Genomic DNA, 19,353 nt, shown 5'->3' with positions numbered 1-19,353 from the left:
ACCAGTTGAGCATGATAATAAATTACAATATCAGAATTTGTCTGGAGAAGCTTCTCATGAAGTGTCAAGAGTGCTGAAGAAAATGAAACTATTAATTATTGATGAGGTGAGCATGGTCTCAAACTTAATGCTTGGTTTTGTACACTTAAGATTGCAACAGGTATTAAAACAGATTATGACGTTCTCTTTGGAGGAAAACATTTAATTGTATTTGGAGATCTGCTACAACTAACAACTGTAAAAGGAGAACCAGTGTTTAAAACTCTTCTACATGAAGACACAAAGATATCTCTGGTAAGTATTGGAAATGTGAATCTGTGGTTAAATTTTGAAAATAAAGAACTCACTCAGAATATGCGACAAGCAAGAGATGAAGATTATGCAAATATTCTAAAAGATGTAAGAATTGGTGTTCTAAGCAGACATGGTAAACAAGCTTTTCAAAGTCGTCCACTAAAGAACTTGTTTTCAAATGGAAACACACCAGCAGAAGTAATGTACAAGAAAATGAAAACAAAAGTCTTTAGTTTGCTTAAGGCTTACAGTGGAAGAGTGTTAGGCATTTAATAGAGAGCTTATGAAATTAGAAAATCAAGAAATAGTTCACATTGAAGCTATTGATAAAATCGAGCATCAAGGAATAACAATTCTTCTTTCAGAAAAACTACAGACTAAATTGGATTCTCTGAAAAACTCTGCATCAAAAACTGCTGGCTTAGAAAACATTTTAGATGTATGTTTAAACTATCGGGTAATTTTGAGGCTTAATCTGAATGTAGAAGAAGGTTTAGTGAATGGAGCAATGGGGAAAGTTGTTGATTTTGTTAAATATCAAAACAGAAATGGAATTGAATTCTTGAAAGTTAAATTTGATCAGATTACAGAGGTAAGACAGATTGCGCATTGTGCTGTACGTTTTATGCTTGTAAAAGACTTGTATGTTTGTAGAAAACAGTTTCCCTTCTGTTTAGCACATGCAATAACTTATCATAAATCTCAAGGTTTAAGTGTAGATAATGCTTTGGTAAATGTAGGAAGAACTGTGTTTAAAGAGGGAATGGTATATGTTGCATTATCTCGAGTTAGAACGTTGTTTGGTTTGTATTTAATTGATTTTGATGAGAACAAGGTTAGTGCTGATGTTATTTGTGTAAGAGAATATAATTGTTTGAGAAGGCTTTTTGCTCCAAGTATAGGTGAATATCCTATTCATGACAACCGTGTTGTGTATTCAAAACGCAAACATGTTGAAGAATCATCTATGGTTGGAAAGCAGAAACAAAATCAAGAGAAAAAAAAGATATAAAGAAACAGAAAATACAAACAAGTGATGATGTTGTCGGATACCAAATAGAAAATGCCTCTGGTATCAACTGATATGGTAATGTTATTCTAAACGTTATATTTTATCTTGAAGATGTTTATGGTGAAATTATGGAAAGTCAGGGAAAAAGATTATGTTCGGCACTTTATTTCAAGAATTGAGAACTGATAGAAGTAAGATCCATTCTGCTTCTGGTATTCGCTAACTGTTGGATACATGTACTGGATCTTTAACGTTCAGTGCTAATATACATGAGAATTGCTGATGGTTATGCTTGGAGTACTAGAAGATGAAGGAATTCAGATTGAGAGTTTATTTAGACTCAGTTACAAATGGGACCATAAATGTGAACAGTGTTCATTAACATCAAGCACTATAGTTGACAGAGAACGATTTCTATATTTTACAATACCTGACTGCAAATCTGTACCATTTTCCAAATTAGTAAAAGAAGCTGATCACAAGATGATCTGTTCTCGTTGTAAATCAACAATGCTATCTACATTTTGCCTACAAAGATATGGAAAATATTTGAATATAATGCTGCAATGCTGTAGACCAAATGGAACAAAAGTGGAAACCAAAATTAAAGATTTTGTTGCTAGTCAAGTATCTATTTCTGGCAGAACTTTGCAACAGTTGCTATTGTTTTCTATGCTGGAAGTACTACCACAAGTGGGCATTATACAGTTTATTTAAAGTGTAATAATGGTTGGAGTCACTCCAACGATACACACTTGGAAATGAAACTGAGATTGCCTCATGAATTACCCAACTCATACTTGATATTTCTGAAACAAAGATTTTAGATACATCATTCGGCCTAGTGGGAAGGTGTAAAGGTACTTTAAGGAACTCATACTGGATGATTTCAAAGCAAATTTTTTGAAACATTATTTGGCATATTGGAAAATGTGAACAGAAACTACAAAGTAAAGGTAAGATTTGAAGATTGGAAATAGTATTGGGTGTGTTATTTATGTTGATTTTGTATTATATTTGTGACAATCAGGGATTTTTTTTTTTTTAACAATCTAGTTAATTGTTTTTTCCCCCTGCTGTTTATGATGAAACTACACTGACATCACAGTGAATAGTGAAGTTAAGTAGAAGCTTATGACAGCAAAAAAAGGGTGAAAAATTGTTTTGTGAATGTTAAATTATTTTGTATTATTTAAAAACTCACTGTAATTTGTGAGATATATCACAGTACATAGCAGTTTTGCAGTTTATTTTATGTAGTTGAAAAGTTAGAAAAAACAGTACTAATGACAAATAGCACAATAGTAGTTCGATATTCAAAAAACCTTTGAAATTCACTGAAAAAAAACATAGGTTTCAGAGACGTTAGAGTTAGTTGGACATTTGACTCATATAAAACCAGATAAATTTGCCCGTTATAGTTAGTTGAGCTAACTATAACTCACGCGCCCGCAATGCACTGGTGATGACGTCACATATTACATCACTCATGACATCACTGATGACATCTCAAATGACATCACTCATGACATCACTGATGACATCATCCAGTGAATGTGTGTTTCTGTAAAGTTTAAATATTTTTCATATCTATCTATGCCAAGGTCAATTGAAGAATGAGGATGTTGAAGTGCCTGAATGGATTATTTAGTAGATGCATGACTGACTGTATAAGTCACTGATTGTACGTATGTTACTGAATGCATGAGTTAGTGACTAAACTGTGTGAATGTCTATATTAGTCTCTCAGTTGGTGTGTAAGCAGGTGCATGGGTTGGTGAGTAGCTACATCCGTGTCTATATGGGTTATTGATTGATTGTATGAGTATTTGTATGGGTGTCTGAGTGTCTATGTGGGTGGGTGGGGGTATCTGACTCTGTGTATACATGTTTAAATGGCTGATTCGCTGGTTGTATAGATTCAAAAGTGCATCTCGGAAGGGCTGTATGGGTAGCTGACTGTGTGTACAGGTGTGTTGATGAGTGAATTGATGTCTCAGTTGTGTATATGTGAGTAACTATATATGTTTTTAGACAGTATATGTGAGAGTTGGGGTGTACAATTGACTATAAGTGAGAGAGAGTGATTGCAAGAGTGTCTACATACATGAATGTGTACTTGTATTAGTAACTGTATAAGATAGCAAGTATGTGTTAGTATCTATATAAATAAGGAAGGTGGTGTGTGTGTATATAAATAAGTCAGGTGGTGTGTATAAATCTGCATAGGTGAGTACATGGGTGTGATGGATTTTTGGCATGACTGAGTAGATGTGTGAGTAACTCTATGGATCAGTAGCACTGTGTGAATGTATATATAGGTGTATGAATGGATATTATACTGATGTAATGATGAGTGACAGCATGTATGAGTGATTCTAAGAGTATATGTCTAGCTCACAATCTATAGATAGGAATCAGTGGATGGGTATCTAGTATCTGGTATTGGTGTGTCTATGGTTTCGAAAATGGTATTCTGTATTTTAAAGTATGTGTATCAAAGGTTATATTAGAGTGCAAGGAGGTGTGTCAGACTATCACGTGGATGATGTCATCAGTGATGTCATTTGAGATGTCATCAGTGATGTCATGAGTGATGTCACTGACCATGTCATGAGTGATGTAATATGTGACGTCATCACCAGTGCATTGCAGGCGCGTGAGTTATAGTTAGCTCAACTAACTATAACGGGCAAATTTCTCTGGATTTATATGAGTCAAATGTCCAACTAACTATAACATCTTTGATGAAGGAACAAGGTTAGTTTTCCAGTTCCCACTCCGTTACCTACTACTAGTACTTCACTTCATCATTCTTTCCTTCTGTCCCAGCCTACCCCAAAATTGTAAATTTAATTGTGGAATGTGCCACATTTTTCTGCAAGAGTGACTCATATTTCATGGCTTCTGTGAAGGATTTTCACTTGTTCCAATTTCTTCCTTTTGTCAAGTCGTCTTTTGTGAACTAGTGTGACTAAGCAAAAGCATAGTACATTATCAGTGGCACCCTAGTATTCTATAACTAAACCTATACCTAGCTTAATGCCTCTAACTTACTGTTAGACCTGTCATCATTAGGGTGGTATTTCCCCGGACTTTTTGCCTTTTGCCTCCACATTTTTTTGATTCTTTTTGTTTTGCCTTAAGACTCTGATCACTTTACCACTGCAAACCATTGCTAAAGTGCATGTGCTTCTCCCCTAAACATTATGACATTAGTGTTTACCTGATTGGCATATTTGATGTACTGCCAAGTCCTTTGTAAAGTGGCATACCATATCCCCAGGGTCTGTACATCAAATGCTACTAGCGGACCTACAGCACTCATTGCCCAAGCCACAGAAGTAGCCTTTCAAACTGGTCCCCGGACTGCCACTGCAGTCCGTGTGTGCAGTTCACTGCCACTTCGACTTAGCATTTAACACTATTTGCCAAGCCTCAATCTCCCTTTTTATTACATGTCACCCCTTAGGTAGGCCTTAGGTTAACATAAGTTTAGGGTGCTATGTAAGAGATAAGACATATACCTTGTTGTTTTACATGTCTTGTTAGTGACAGATCTTCATTTTTCACTACTATGAGCCATACTCCTCTTATAGGGTAGCATTGGGAGTACCTTAATTCACTTTTAAGCTATGATTCATGATCAGGGAGGAGTAACTTTTTCAAGTTTCATATCTTTGGAATGGTAATGATAAATCCTTCTCACAGGTGAAGCTGTTACTGTTTAAAAGTGTCACAAGTGGACGTGTCTCTGCACTTACTGGTGTGTGTGCCTGACAGACTGTCTCCAATACACATCTGGGGTGGGTCTTAGCTACACTTGGGCATTCTCTCTAGACAGCCACAACACAGGAAGGATAGGTGTGTCTGAGTACCCATTTATATACATCTACATTCTGATGGGGAAACAGCCTTTACTACCAGGCCAGAACTACACAGTACCATTGCAATGCAGGCAATACAACAAACATGTTGTTACCACATGGTCCAGTACCACGCGAGTCGTTACAACGACTTGCATTAGGGAACATGTTGTTGGATTTTAAATCCAACACCTTCCCTACTGTTTCACAGAAGTCCAGCGCTTCCCTAAGGCAAGTCACTGTACAGACTTGATAAGGTAATGGAAAGTGTGATAACAACGTGTTCGCTGTATTGCCTGTGTTGTAATGGCATGCGTTCTAAAAGCATGCATGATTGTGTCATGCATCCTTCTAATGGCCTTGCCTGGGCAAGCTGTAAGGGAGGGGATAACACTTCACTTGAATAGGCAATGTCCTCTCCCCACACCAAGAACTGATTACCCTTCATAGATAACCTGGCAAACAGGACTGGATTGAAAAGGATACTTGTGCACTTCAGAGAGCTGCTTTGAATTCACCCTCACATCAAAGCCACTTTTGAGTAAAAGTACTGGGTCCCTGACCCTCTAAAATCAGACATTACTGAACTTGTAACTGAAGCTCTGCAGAAGGACTGCTGTGTTGCTTAAATTACTCAACTGGACTACTGATCTGGAATGTCTGCTATTCTGTTTGTCGCCCTGCTACCTGCAGCTCTCTGATGTTGCTCCAAGTGACCTCCAAGGGCTTGTTAGCTTGCCTCCTGTTGCTTGAGACTCAGGGATATCAAAGTCTCTACACTTGCTCTTGTGCCTGGCTCACTGAAAGTGGCCCAGGAAATTGCAATATGGATTTGGATGCATCTCCTGTCTGTGTGTAACTAAACCGGTGCATCGACCTGGTTGTGGGAATAAAATTGGTTCATTGCTTCAGAACTAGCACTTTGTCTCCAGAAACCAACACATCAGACAGCATATCACTGCCACAGCTGCTTGATGAGATCGATGCATTCCCTCAACTGCGTGGCAAAATCTGGTGCATCTCTTGATGCCTCTTGACTCCGGTCCCTGTCTTCTGAACTGAGCATCGCTTTCACTGCATGGAGAAGATCGAAGCATCTCAATGTTTGCGACCAGGAAAGGTACTTTGTTCACCGGGCCCTGCATGGGTCCTGCAGATGGCTGATGCTCCCTTGTGGTAGGCCCGAACTTTTACTTTGCTCTAGTCCTCCGTGACCTAAAGAAACCTTTTTAGCGCTTCTTCCTTCTGAACGCTTTACTGTATTTATTCTTTTAAAATTCAATATCTCAACTTCTATACATTGGATTTTTGTTGTCTTGGTCATGTTTTGTTCAGAATATAATAATCTATTGTTCTAAACCTGTGTGTTGTCTTTTTGTAGTGTATTAATTGTGCTGAAGTTTGTGTGTTGCATAAATACTTTACACAATGCCTCTTAAGATAAGCCTGACTGCTCGGTGCCAGGCTACCAGAGTGTGACCACAGGTTATCTTTTAGTGTGCATTTATCTTACTCTTACAAGAGTGGTGGTTCCTGCCTGGCCTGTGTGCATACCTCAGCCAACCAGGAAACCAATTTCTAAAAGTTACCTTGAAGTAGAATAACTTTCCCTACTGCCAAGTGAAGGTATTTGTTGAAAATAATTTGTGGTGGAGGCCAGGGTGTAATGTGGAACTATGGGTCTAATTTAGAGTTTGGCAGATGTGATACTCTGTGACATATGTGTCAAATAAAATATATCCCATTCCCTGTGCTGCAGTGTATCATTTATAATCTGTGCATTTATAACCTGTGCACTGTCTACTTAGGGCGAGCTGGATATCCATTATATTTCAAGTGTGTGACAGAGTATTTCATCTGCCTCAAAGTTAGGAGTCAGATTAGAATTGATGGGGTAGTCACCGAAGGCAGGGTCATTGGAATTAATTATAATAAAATAATGAATTATCATTACAGCTGCCCCAAAACATTTTGCAAAGTAGAAGACCTGCCAGAATGCCTCCATTAATCTGTTGCTTGACAACTGGTCCACATGTCTGCGGACAGTTGGATAGTCTGAAAAGCCCTCTACTGCATAGTTAGGCCAACCAATTGCAGCACATCATGATACAGCATTGGAACAGCAACTCTGGCAAAATAGGTCAGGCTGGTAACCTTCCATTTCAGACAGATTGCTGCCACAAATTCCAAAAATCCCACTCCAAAAGAAACAGGGAGGAGGTCCATCGCTAACATTTTAGCCAGCTTCCCATTGTGCAAACGTGCCACTGCATGGCTGCACCCATAGGCCCCTCCTGCCTGAACAGGCCCACCCCTCCTCTGCTCCGGGTCCTCACTGCAGCACAGACTCGCCTGCGGCCTATACTGATGCTACTCATGCTGGTGGCAGCATTAAGCAGCATCAGGATTGTCCTGAGTGCCCTGAATTTTCACTACTAGAGAGACTGAGAGCCTGTGCTTGCTGTCTCCAACCCGGCAACGCAGCTCGGGTTGGAGATAGCTCAGCGCGCGTGTTGGTTTTGACATTCTGAGACTGACGGCCAAACTGAAGTGCGCATTGATAGCAGGGCTCACCACTCCCCCTTGTGACTGCCCCCGCGATGACCATGCCCCTACAACTTAGAACTTGAAAAATAATTATATAATAAACCTGTTTTATTAATATTTTCGTTTTCAAGTTTTGAGGCTTGCAGGGGGTGTTGCTCCTCAGATGTAGTGGAGGAGTCACTGTTGGACTTCCAGAGAGAACCTGGAGGTGGTAGAGTCTATGTACATCCAGGGGGAATCACTGTATGTGGTGGTATCTGCATCTGAGTCTTGTGCCATTTGGAGGCTGCTGATGTGAGTGATGCTGGCACACTGCAGGGGACAGGGCTGCTTAATGTAAAGCTATCATTCTCTTCTTCCACTTCTTCCTCGTCACCTCTTTCTTCTCTCACTGTGATCGGTACTGCTTCGTCTCTCTCATCACCACCACCAGCAATCTATTTAAGGTGCTCCTCCCACTGGTTTGCATGATGTTTTTTCATATGGGACGTTTGGCCTCTAGCACCGCAGTGTGAAGCTGGCTTACCTCAACAAACACTTGTGTGGCAAATGGAGCATATTGCAAAGTCATCCTCCTGCTTGCTAATCATAAAGAAGTCCCAAAGTGGGATGAAGAACCTTTTTAGTGTGCCACTCTCAGTGCCTGGAGAACTGGAGGTAAGTGGGTGTGTATTTTGCCTCTCTGTAGTGCATACTTCGACTGAGGTGGTGATAGATGCAGGTCTCAGTAGGTGGCCTTTCAAATATGGAATCTGGCATCGATGGTGGTGGAACCACATTCTTCTGAGCGTGTTAAATATGAGGAGTCATCTTCAGGTCCTCTGTGCTGCCCCCCTTACTCTCTTTTTCCTTTTCTCTTGTGGCGGGTCTCAGACTCGGCTGAGGTCCAGTCCATGTCCAGATCATCAGAAGGGGGGCTTGGAGAAGATGGTGGAGTAACTTTTCTTTTTCTTGCTGGAGGATCTGAAGCCAATGGTTCAAGAGCTACATCCTTCTCAGCAGGAACTGAAACCTCCTGTTCTGCTCCTACTTCAGGAAGAACTGTTGCTGGATGTGTCTCCTGTTGTCCGCTTTGTTCAGTTTCCAGCGAAAATGGGGTACTTTGCAGCTGAGACAAATCCAGTTCAGACTCACTGCTCATCGCCATGACTGTACCGGAAGCCTCGTTGAGAGATATGGGCTTGGGCCTAGGTTAGGGTGTTGCTGTTAATTTTGGAGAGCTGTTCCCAGCCTCTTTGCTGACTGGAGGTGGGTGTGGCAGGTACACCACTTTTCCTGTGGTGGCAATCTCCTTCTTCTTGTCCTCCGCATTGGCCACTTTCTTGGCAGGAACTCATTTCTTTGGGAGGACTCAGATGGTGTAACTTAGTGGCACCGTACTGTTGGGAAGTATTGTGGGTGACATTTTTTGTGCACCTAAAAGCAAACAAAGAAGAAAAGCATTCAGTGAAACATGGCATTTGCAGTATGAATATAAATACATACAATATATTTAGTGAGATTATCCCAAATAATTAACAATAGTGCATCCATTCCAAATGGTTCAATGAGACAACTGTGGTAGGCAGGGGGTACAGGGGAAAATTGAATAAATAATCCTTAAAAATATGAATGCTGGTGAATGATCCTTAAATAAATTGGTGCTGGTGTGTACCTATGGTAGGCATGGGGGGCAGGGAATAATGGGGGAATCCTTAAAAAATGTAATGCAGGATATGTGCCAATGGTAGGCGGGAGAGTGCAGGGGAAAATTGAATAATCCTTAGGGAATTAATGTTGGTGTGCGCCCATGGCCTAACATACCTATGCAGTGGCGGCTCCTCGAGGAAGTGCTGCGAGGCGGTGATTCGGGGGAGGGGCCCCTGTAACCAATCCCCACATGCCTTTCCATGGCGGCATCCCCACCATGGAAAGGCGTTTTTTTACCAAACATCCTAATTTGGTGGACGGTGCCAGCGAGGCACCACCACCATTTTAGGCACCCTGCACCATCCGCCAGGCAATCGGAACAATTGCCTTTGGCTGTGAACTTTGCATCTGCCACGGTACCCATCCTAATTGGGCAGTGGGCAAATCGCTGTGTGATGGTGGAAGGACTGCCGGTCCTGCGGTGGTGGTCCTTCCGCCATCCTAATCAGCTCCATAGTCACTGGTTCCATCAGAGGTTACTACAACACTGTTGTGTGCACTGTACCATCCGATCAATCTCAAGATATAGTAATAGTTACTGTGTCATTGGGCAAATGGTAAGTAGACATAATATCGAGTTTTAAATATCGTTGTGCTATAATATCGAGTTTAAAATGGCGAAAGTCAAAAAAATTGTTGTGTGTAATATTGATGTCAAGAATATCTATTTAGGGGCCGATTCCAATCCTGGAAAAAGGCTGTACGAATCGTTGTACGGAGTGTTTTCTCCATACGACTCGTACCCGTTAAACTTTCCTTACAACCTAGGAAGTATGATTCGTACAGAAAGCCTCTTTCCGTACGAATCGTACAAAAGACCGTACGGGTAAAAAAAAACAACGAATCGGATCCGGAACAGCCTGTACGTGACGTCTTGACATATTTAAGCAGCGGTTTCCGGCCCAGCAAGTACGATTCGTCCCTACAGCACTCGGTACGGCTCTTTTCTTACGGGAGCCAAAAACAGCCGTAAAAGCAGAGTCCCCAGGGGTACGAGTCGTACAGGCATACACCCCCATGCGTTGTGTATGTACAGTGCGTACCCCAACATTGCATATGTACGGTGCGGACCCCAACATTGCGTATGTACGGTGCGTACCTCAACATTGCGTATGTACGGTGCGTACATACGCGATGTTGTTGTAAGGTGCGTACATACGCGATGTTGGTGTAAGGTGTGTACATATGCATGGGGGGGCCTGTACGACTCGTACTCCTGAACGACTCGCACCCTGGGAACAACTTTTCCCGGGATACGAGTCGTACAAAGTTCGCTTCGTAGCGGGTAAAGTCATTCCCCGTGTACGGGATGTTTTCCGTACCATTCGTAAATCGGAAAGCCGGTCCGGATCGTACTTGTACGGTCGGACTTTATTTTTACGATTCGTACGAAAAAGTGTCCGGGATCTGTCTCGTACAACTTTTCCCGATTCGATTCGTATGGATCGGGCCGATCCGTATGTATTTTTCCTGTACGAATCTTACTTCACGGGTCGGACGGGACTTGTACGATTCGTACGGAAAAAATAACGGATACGAGTCGTACGAAAAAAAAAAATACAGGATCGGAATCGACCCCTTAGTGTGCTGTACAAAATATCGTTGTTAAGAATATCGATGTTGAGAATATTGTTGTTAAAAAATATCTATATTTTGAATGTTGTGAAATTTTTATTATAGTATATATTTGTAAATGTATTAATACTTTTTTAATAAATTGTATATGTTTCAAAGAAAGAAAAATTAGGAGTGGGATGTTGGATTTATAGGGTATTAGAGTGGGGAGTGTATTAAAAAAAGTGTTTTGAAATTTAAAAAGATTTAAAGTAATATTAAAGAAATTAAAAAATGTTTTTTAGGAGCTGGATGTTGGGGTTAAAGGGAATAATGGTGGGGAGTGTTTTAAAAAAAGTTTTTATTAATTTTTAAATTTTTTAACTAATATGAAAGAAATTTCATATTGTGTTTTAGGAGTGGTATTTTGGGGATAAGGCTGGAGAGTGTTTTAAAAAATAAAATAAAAAACAAAACACAATTATTAAATCATATTTAAAAATATATATATTTTTGTTTAGGAGCAGAATGTTGGGGTTATAGGGGATAAGGGGGGGTAGTGTTTTAATTTTTTTAAAAATAAATTTAGATTTTGTGATAAATACATTTAAATTTGGATTTTAGGAGTGGTATGTTGGCGTTGTAGGTGATGAGGGGGGTACTTTTTAAATTAAAAAAAATGAATTTTAATTTAAAAAAATTGAAAAATTACAAATAGAATTTATTTATTGTTTTGAAAATTTGTGAAATTTGCAGATAATTTTGTGAGTAATGTTTACATTTTTAATAAGATTGAAAAAGTGAAAATTGGAAATAAAAGTAAAAAAAATTATGATTTTTCTATTTAAATGGTATCGTATTAGTGAAAATCAAAACTTCGAAATAAATAAATTAATATTTAGGTGCCAATTCCGATCCGGTAAAAATATTTCCCGTATGACTCGTATCCGTATTTTTTTACGTACGAGTCGTACAAGTCCCGTACAAACGGCCAAGTACGATTCGTACTGTAAAATTACATAGGAACTGCCTCGGGAAAAGTCTACGAGATGTCCCCGGACAGAGTTACATACGAGTCGTAAAACTGAAGTCCGAGTGCACAATTCCGATCAGTACCGGCGTTCCGAATCCCCAAGCATATGGAAAACGTCCCGTACGGAGCGAACTTTGCATGACCACTACCACGGTACACTTGGGCACGGGGTACGAGTCGTACGGACCCCCCAACCAACCCACGCATGTACGCGCCGTACCCCAGCACCCGCATATGTACGTGCCGTACCCCCACCCCAGCACCCGCGTATGTACGCGCCGTACCCCCCACCCCAGCACCCACGCATGTATGCGCCGTACCCTCCCACCCCAGCACCCGCACATGTACGCACCGTACCCCCACCCCAGCACCCGCGCATGTACGCGCCATCCCCCAGCACCTGCGTATGGTCGCGCCATACCCCCCCACCCCAGCACACGCGTATGTAAGCGCCATACCCCCCACCTCAGCCCCGTACTCGGACGCACCGTACCCCAACACCGTACCCCAGCATCCCCCCATGTACGCGTCGTACCCCAGTACACGCATATGTAAGCGTCGTACCCCCTACCCCAGCCCCGTACTCGGACGCACCGTACCCCAACACCGTAATCCAGCATCCCCCATGGACGCGCCGTACCCCAGCACACACGTATGTAAGCGCTGTAACCCCCACCACAGCACCCGCGTATGTACGCCCCGTACACCCCACCCCAGCCCTGTACTTGGACGCACCGTACCCCAACACCGTACCCCAGCATTGCGTATGTACGAGTCGTACAACACCATTGTGCATGTGAACACTGAACAACAACATAGCCATGGACGCAACTTACCTTCGCGAAAAAGACTCGTACTGAACCAGGACACTGTAAAACAGCACAAGGACCGTCAATTCGACTCGCACAACACCACAAAAGAGGTCTACAGGACAAAAAACTACTAAAAGACTGACCTGGCACATCCAAACAGTCAAACAGAAGCCCAAAATCACAACCACCTCTTATAACACACCCACCAGAAGTTCAAACACAGCCACACCCACAAATGGACCAATAAAAAGGGCCCACAAACACAAACCATGAGCCTTTGCAACAGACTCACTGCTGACAGACATCACACACAAACAACTGCACCCATACACCTTAACTCACACACCTTCCCACAACCTCCTTCACACAGACCCCCTCTACACATACACACACACCTACACCTTCACACCCACACCCCACACCATGCCCACAGACAAGAATCCAAAGTTCACAACGGAGGAGCTGGACATCCTTGTCAACGAAATCATCAGAGTCGAGACACAGCTGTTTGGAACATTGGTCAGACAGACCAGCATATCCCAAAAAACTAGCCTGTGGCAGAGGATCGTCGATCGAGTGAATGCTGTTGCGGCCATCAGAAGGACCAGGAATGAATGTCAAGCCAGGTGGTACGATCTGCGCAGGGCAGTCAAGCACAAAATGAATGAGGAATACGCCCAGAGTAGCATCACAGGAGGTGGGCTGCCCCTCAGACCGGTACATTACCATCCCTGGGAGGAGAAGGTGATGGCCCTGTTTCTGCCGGTGGGAGTACACGGAGTCGAAGGAGACCGAGAACCTGGTGAGTACACAAACAACTCACGTAACATGGGGGGAATGGCATTCACACCCCAACTACAACAAATACACTCACCTACCCCCAAGCCCTCACCTGACACAACCACACTCTAAACAACGCTCAGGCCACATAAATGAGTATGCCCCATTTACAAAGCAAGGCTATGCCATGTCCCAGCCTACACAAACCACAAACCCAAGACAGGATGTCCGGGATGCTGGGAGGGTGGGGATCACTAAACATATAGTAAAACTCAGAAACAGACACCAATGACCTCAGCCCATATGGCCCAGGTACATACCCATGCACCATGCGCAATGCACAGGGACTGCCAAAGTACTGACAAGGTAGCTGACACTTGGCCCTGCTGTAGGCAGCACAAGGCCCTCCTGTGACAACTGCAAACACAACAAGCTCAGAAATCTAGGACAGGAACTCACACTCACTGACATGGCAGCATGCACCATTGTGGGACAGATACATCACCTGGGAGACAAACCGCAAAATCACACTACACCCACCAGCAGGCACCGTCAATCAATCAACAATCGATCTGGGTACTTTTAAGGCAGGCAACTTACCTGTGAGGGTCTCAAGGCGCTGAGGGGGGTTTACAATACTGCTCGAAGAGACAGGTCTTGAGGAGGCATCAGAAGGCAAGTAGGTCTTGGGTCAGTCGTAGGTGGGTTGGGAGGGTGTTCAAGCTCCTTGTGGCGAGGTCGGAGAAGGATCTGCTGCAGGCGGGCGTACGTTGGATGCGAGGGACAGCTGCGAGGACTAGGATGCCGGAGCGGAGCTTGTGGGTGGGGGTGTAGAAGCTGAGTCTGATGTGCAGGTAGGCATGTCCATGGGTGTGGAGTGCCTTGTGTGCGTGGCTGAGGAGCGTACAGGTGATCCTCTTGTCGATGTGGACCCAGTGCAGGTCTCTCAGGAGGGGGGTGATGTGGCTGTGGCGGGGGACGTTGACGATCACTTGTCCGGAGCCGTTGCAGAAGCGTAGTATCCGCCGTTGGTGTGTGGATGGGAGTCCTGCGTAGAGTGCAGTGGCGTAGTCCAGTCAGCTGCTGACGAGGCCCTGTGTCACTGTTCTACTTGTTTAAGTCGGGATCCACCAGTAGATCCGGCGGAGCGTGCATCGGGTGTCGTAGCAGGAGGAGGACACGCTGTTGACCTGCTTGGACATGGAGAGGGAGGATGCGAGGATCAATCCTAGGTTGCGTGCTTGTTTGGTGGGTGTCGATGATGTCCCCAGAGCGATTGGCCACCAGGAGTCGTCCCAGGCTGAGTGTGTGGTTCCCAGGATGAGGACCTCCGTCTTGTCCGAGTTCAGTGTCAGATGGCCACTCCGCATCCCGTCGTCTATGGCCCTCAGACCCTTGTGGATGTGTGTCTTGGCGGTGTGAGGGTGCTTGGTGAGGGAGAGGATGCGCTGGGTGTCGTCGGCGTAGGAGATGTCTTAGAGGTTGTGGTGGCGGCCCACTTGTGTGAGGGGGGCCATGTGGATGTTGAACAGCATCGGGCTGAGTGATGATCACTCACCCCTCACACAAGCACACACCCCCGGGGCAGCCAAGGGAGTCACACACTCTCACAATGGACATGTTTACACAACAAGATCAAGCCTCAGCCAAAAAAGCATCCAAGGCCTAATGCGACATGTCAAAGACCATGGATAACCTTTCAATCTGTCGCCTGCAACATACCCATCCACAAGTGAACATTGATGTGAATGCTAGGCACATACAACTACCTGGAGGAACTGTGGCAACCTGAACATGTATGAAACATGGATGTCGCATGAAAATGCATTAACATTGTCTCCCTCTCACACACAGGGCAACGCCATGGATCTCCCCCCAACACTGGGAGGGAACAATCACAGGCCCAGGCTCGGCAGGAAGATGATCCCACCGGCAGCGACGACTCTCAGCACTCTGTGGATGACCCCAACCAACCTGGACCCTCTGGTGCCCCAGCCCCTGCAGCACCTGCGTCAGGTATATCTGTGCCAACCACCACCCCCATTCTTGCCACATCCCACGAGACACCCAGGAGCCCTGCCCGCACAGAACAACTGAGCCAGTCTGACCTGGAGGGACAAGGTTCTACGGCCACCCAGGAGGAGGCAGACAACCCTGCAAATGTCATCCCTCAGGGGTCCGGTAGACCTGATGTGCCCACAACGGCAGGCCAGGCTCGTGTGGGCAGGGGTGGTGGGAGTGGAGGCAGGCGGAGGCGCGAACCTGACCAGCCAGCTGAGGGAACCGGTATGTCACACATACGCCACATCTTCGAGACATACCGGCGTGACACCATGGGCATCAGCCAGGTAGTGGGGACCCTCAACGAGATTAAGAACCAGCAGGCCGCGCAACACGCCAGTCAACAACACCAAGGACGGATGGAGGCAAGACTGGCTGAGCTCCTGGAGGTGGAAACGGACATAAGCCGTTCACTCCGTCGGATGGCCGACAACATGGGCAACCTTCCCTGTGCCACCAGGCGAAGACCAGCACCAGCCACAGGGAGGGAGGAGGAGGAGGATTCATCCGACAGAGCGTCCCAAGCATCGTCAAGGCCTGCATCTGAGGGTCCCCCGAGGAAGGTGGGTTGTCCACGGAAAAGACCGTGAGAGGCAGCGGACCATCCACATCTCCCAGGTCACCTGGCCTGGCACCTGGCCCTCTGGCGCAACAGCAGCACCTCATCCAATGACATTCTCTGCCACATGGACTTGCTGGTCACAGTCTGACCAATGATGACCAACACTGGGGGTCTGGACTCAGATGACTCCAACTTGCAAGGATGCCATCTCCCCCTGTAAACTTTGGATTCCATGCACACTGTATAGTACCTATTTGTCCACACTAAACAGGCCCCCCACCGAGAATAAATCTCTTTTTCTACAATTACATGTTGCATTCATTTTGCATGAGTACACAACCTACGTGTGGGGAAATGTCAAACTAGGCATGAGTGTTGAACTAATTCCAGCCATCCATACCCTGGAATCTGAGTCTGGGACAGGACACACATGGGTCACAATGCATCATACTATACAGACATGGAGCAGAATACTCACCCATGATGGCCTCAAGCTCCTGAGGGGGGGCATGCATTACTGTGCGGACAGACCAATTGGGAAGAGGATCCTGAAGGCGTAGAGGTCATGGTTGCCGGGGAGGAAGTAGCAGGTATGTCTTGCCAGGTGGAAGAACTATGTCCAGCATGCTGGAGTACGGTGGATGTGAAGAATGGTGGCCAGGGCAAGGTTGGATGCACGGAGTTGACATAACGGGGTCTCGGATGACAGATGGCCAAGGTTGGTGTGGGGTCTGGGGTTGTGTCCTGCCTCCTGAGTGTGGGTGAGGAGTCTGAAGGTCATCCTGCACCACACAGTGATACATTGCAGCTATCTCTGGCGGACGGTGAGGTGGCTGGGATGCACGATGTTGAAGCTGAGGTGTGCACATGCAGCCTGGATGTGGACTGGTTTCCCGGGTGTTAGGATGTACTTGCTCCGTAGAGGGCGGGGCAGTAGTTGACACGGCTGGTGTTTTGCTCCTGGGGCATGGTCTGTCATTCCCTGGAGTGGATCTATCTGTGGATCATGTGCATGATGCAGAGGTTGTTGCTCCCTGAGGTACAGATGCTGGTGATTAGCATGGTAAATGTGAGTGACAATTCCATGATGCACACCATCTTGTGTGCGTGGCAACTGGGTGCATGTGCAGGGCTCTTGTGGGTGGGACACAAGCAGTTGAGCCACCTGTAAGGGGACAATCCTCAGATGATTACCTCAGTCCTGTACAAGTTCAGCCATCAATGGATCTCATGCCTTCTTTAATGTTGGAACTGTCAATGGCTGCGTCTTTGGTGAGGGTGAGGAGCACCTGGCTGTCAATGGCATACGAGCTGATGAAGACGTGCTGTGTGCATGTGATGCCGGTGAGGGGGACCTGGACACATTGAGGATTGACACGCTGAGAGATGATACCTGGGCCACGTGCCAGATTATGCCACTATACTACATGCTGAAGGCTTGAGTCCCACTCCCATGGCCTTGCTGGTGTACGGAGCCGGTGGGGAGTAGGAGGGACATTACCTGGTTGCTGTGACAGGGCCTGGAAGGCGGGGCATCGCTGTGTAGGCATTTGGAGTTGCACAATCATCATGCAAAGGTGTTGTGTGTGCGTCTAGGGTATGGCTGAGAGCAGGCGGTAGCTCCTTGGATGGACAATGCTTGGAGGGTGGCTGCAACATCAGACTGTAGTGTGATGTGGGTCATGTAAGGACATGAGGTTTGTGCAATGTGCAAGTTGCATGTGCTTAAGGACCAGCCTTTAGCACCGCGTGGGCGCAACAGTGGCACAGACAAGCTGATGCCAGACAAATGAATGGGTGGAGGGAGGAAGGGAGGAGCATCTTTGAGGTGTGTGTGTTGCCGAATCTGTAAACTCTCAGTGCCCTCGCTGCAGGGGCCGCAGCAGTAGGCGGCATGACATGGAAACTATGCCACTAGTTGCACACAAAGACAAGGATCTCAGAAAGGATACTGCAACAGGCGTATGTAAAGGAGGAGTGTCCGGTTCCCCATGGCACACCCAGAGACAATGGATGCACAATCCCCAAAGATGACTGACACCGGATCATTAAACTGAAGGACGAGCTGTGCACAGGATACACACCCTCAGCAGGTGATGACGGTCTGTTGTGGCAACCAACATACCCAAATACATACACAACCATGGACATCATGCACAATGGATATTCTAATCCCTGAAGAATTGCATGCATGTTGCTAAACTACACATAGACTCATATGCCCAATCCTTGACAACTATGCCAGAGATGCCGCATGCAAAGTGGCAAGAGACCAGCATTGACAGAGATGAGGCAGCTTGGAGGGTGAGGTACACCTTTATTACTCAGGTTCACACCTAGGGAAATGCATCAATACGAACAGACTCACAGGTCATTTGGCAGAACATGTGGGACCTACACTGGACACCCCCTTCACAACACAGATGCTGTAAATCCATTGAACTCGCACACAAGTGAAGTGTGTGAGCCAAACACACCCTGCTGCACACAGAGGGGCTTCAATTCCCCATTTATCCTCTCATGGGGATGTCCCACACTATGTCCACCCGTAGCATCCCGTATGTTTCAGAGGGAAGTTGTACACACATTGATGCCTTCATCAGAATCCACTGTCCCATCACAGATGACTGCTACGAAGGGTGACTATCAATACATGGGAGTCATGCAACATGTCATGTGCCCCATGATGAGTCGACATGTATGTATAGTAACACAACATGCACAGGAGCAGTGCCCACACATTACAAACACCTACCAACACCAAAATGCTGTGCAACAATCCTTAACCAAATAGACTTTTCCCCATGTCCGTGCATGGGATGCTGATTCAGCACACGTTGCAATACTCATGAGGAATAGCGGGAGCACAACGATGACACGAGCAGACAGCATGCCAAACAACCTGGGGATGACAGACACACAAGAAGTCAGGGAAGAGATTGTCATCCGCATGCATGGTAATTTACTCTACAGGAATAAGTCTGTCACCATGCTATATTACAATTGAGTGTCTAAGCTAAAATGTGTGGAAGGACATCATCACTCGAGTAACACATCTGAACACACATCTAAGTCACTTAGCATCCAGTCAGCTGGACACACACATTGCAACACATGCCACACAAGGCTCCAGCCGTGCACAC

Source organism: Triturus cristatus, chromosome 1_2 (assembly GCF_964204655.1).
Source record: "Triturus cristatus chromosome 1_2, aTriCri1.1, whole genome shotgun sequence".
NCBI classification, from domain to species: Eukaryota; Metazoa; Chordata; class Amphibia; order Caudata; family Salamandridae; genus Triturus; species Triturus cristatus.
The sequence above is the reverse complement of the archived record's forward strand: the minus strand, read 5'-3'. Positions refer to the sequence as shown.